This window comes from Penaeus vannamei, chromosome 8 (genome assembly GCF_042767895.1).
Source record: "Penaeus vannamei isolate JL-2024 chromosome 8, ASM4276789v1, whole genome shotgun sequence".
Lineage (NCBI taxonomy): Eukaryota > Metazoa > Arthropoda > Malacostraca > Decapoda > Penaeidae > Penaeus > Penaeus vannamei.
Genome location: NC_091556.1, coordinates 12,068,967 through 12,071,466, shown reverse-complemented (window position 1 = coordinate 12,071,466; position 2,500 = coordinate 12,068,967). Strand labels below are relative to the sequence as shown.

At 38.7% G+C, this 2,500-nt stretch overlaps 1 protein-coding gene across 2 annotated transcripts in view; it reads right to left on the bottom strand.

Annotated features, from left to right (window-relative positions):
* The window catches only part of sif (still life), a gene marked incomplete at its 3' end in the record, with an annotated part of 557,800 nt that overhangs the window by 159,880 nt on the left and 395,420 nt on the right, over window positions 1-2,500 (bottom strand).

The window sequence follows — 2,500 nt, the reverse complement described above, 5'->3', positions numbered from 1 at the left end:
GTTCCACCACAAGGTTGCAAAACCTCAACACCATCTGAACAGCTACAAAAACAAAAACAAAAGAGAAACAAGATATTTATGAAAAAATAATAATCTTTTCGTCTGAATAAGCCTGACAATCTTCACTGGGGTATGAGCGGGGGGGTAGTGGCCTTCGTGGACCAATCAGAGCAATTCTTCACTGTCATCACACATTTCAATTGGTGGAGGAACTGTAGGTGATGGCGAGAAGGGAAGGAAAAGGCGAATGTGAATACGGGAAGGAGGGAGAGGAGGAGGAGGAGGAGGAGGATAAACATTATTTTTTTCCTGCGTATATAATGGGGAAGTCGGGGAGGAGGGGAGTATTTAAGGCAATACTCAGCAAGTGGGCGAGATGCGTGATTATCATACATTATGAGATCATGGGGATCAGGGAAATGGGGACGAAGCCTTCAGGGAGACAACAATGGGCGAGGGAAGGGAGGAGGACGAGGGATGGGGGGAGGGGAGTAAACACGATCACCTCCTCCCCCCTCCCAGCTCTTGCTTCGTTTAAAAGGGGGCGTGTGTTTGTGAAGGGTCGAGATGTGGGTTGTGGGGCCGGGAGGTGGTGGGGGGTGGGGGGCTGAGTTAAAAGGGAGGAAGCCAAGCCAGCAACAAGGCCTTCGCGGATCCTAAATATGTACACATGATATTGCGTGTGCGTATCCTCGTTCGAATCCTTAAGCATCAGCACGACCACGAGCATATCCTATGGGACTCCACGCTGCTCGACGTGGGTGAACGACATAAACGTTGACGGAACAAAAAACAAATAAAAAAAATAAATAAACAAAGAGTACAAGTAGAAGAGAAAGAATCTTGAGGTGAAGTAAGTTCAAACACAACGTATAGGCTGACGTAGGCCTACAGCTATCTCTGATATACGTAAACTACATTAAATCACTGAATGATTATGATGGTAAAGGGTGACCTAATTACAACAACAGAAAAAGAAGTATTGTAACACTAACAACTGTGACAATGATTGTTGGTAACGTTAATGGCAATAATAAGAACAATGGTAATGATAATAATATCAGTAACAGCGACAGTAATAATGGTTATAACAATAATACTAATAGTACTAATAACAGTAATAATAACAATCATAACGGGAAGGAAAAAATAACACGAAGTACATCAATAATAATACATATGATGGTAATAATAATAAAAAAGGTACTACTACCAATAATGGTAATGACAACGATGGCGACAACAATAATAACAATAATAGCATAAATATAACAATAAAACAGAAATAACACCAAATCAACAAATCATAAAACATAACATCAAAGATCAATCAATTATGTTTATATAATAAATTCTAATAATAATAATGATCATGACAATAGTAAAAACAAATAATAAATTTCAATGATGACATGACTGATGATTAATGATGATGATGGTAATAAAAAAAAAATCACAATATGATAATAAAAGAACAAAAATAATTTAGAAACCATTATCCTTATAATGGCATTGTTATTTGAAGTATTTATCTCATCATAGTTTGTATCATGATCATTATTATCATTAATATCTATAATCGCCATGAACCATTTACAACGACAGCAAGAACACATATCAAATAACACAAAGAACAATAACAATAACGGTGATGATGCTAATAATGGTAAGAATTATCATGTGACTACTACTACTATTACTATTACTACTAGTACTACAAACAATGAACGTACCAACAATACATATACTGGTACTACTAACGTTTTGCAATATGAATGACAAAAAGCTATTATAACTATGTCTACTTCTAACAGTGATAAGGAAAATAAGATAAAAAGGAGACTGAAGGGGAAAGGGCAACATGGACAACAACATAACAAGAAAACTCAGAGAAAAGACTTCCGGAAGTGGCTTCACACAACATGGACTCGCTTCATCATGTAACCCAACATGGACACAGTTGACCAAAGGGAGGTGAAGGATAGCAAGAACGAAGAACAGTAAAACAAGAACAATAAGAATAACAAATGGCATACGGCACAAGAACAATGAGCACATCTAAGACAACATAAATAACAACATTTAACAGTAACAACAAATATAGACAGGAATAACAAGAACGTCACATATAACAGGAACAACAACGCCAAGGATAACAGGAACGCCATCAACATCAAAAACAGCAACACGCCTTGCAAGAACTGCAACACACCCAGCAACAAGGATAAGAACCACACCCTCGCCAACAACATGAACACCCCTACAACACTGACCAAAAAAGTTCCCCAACAACAACAACACTGACAACTTCAACAACAGCATCCTCCTCCAACACTGACATCGACAACAGCGACATGGATAACAAAATCGACACCACAACACCATCCACAATATCATCGACAACAGCAACAGCAACAATACCCAGTCAACAACATCCCCAACAGCAGCAACACCACCCTCCCCCAACCACGCCACCCGTCCCCCAACAACAACCACGACA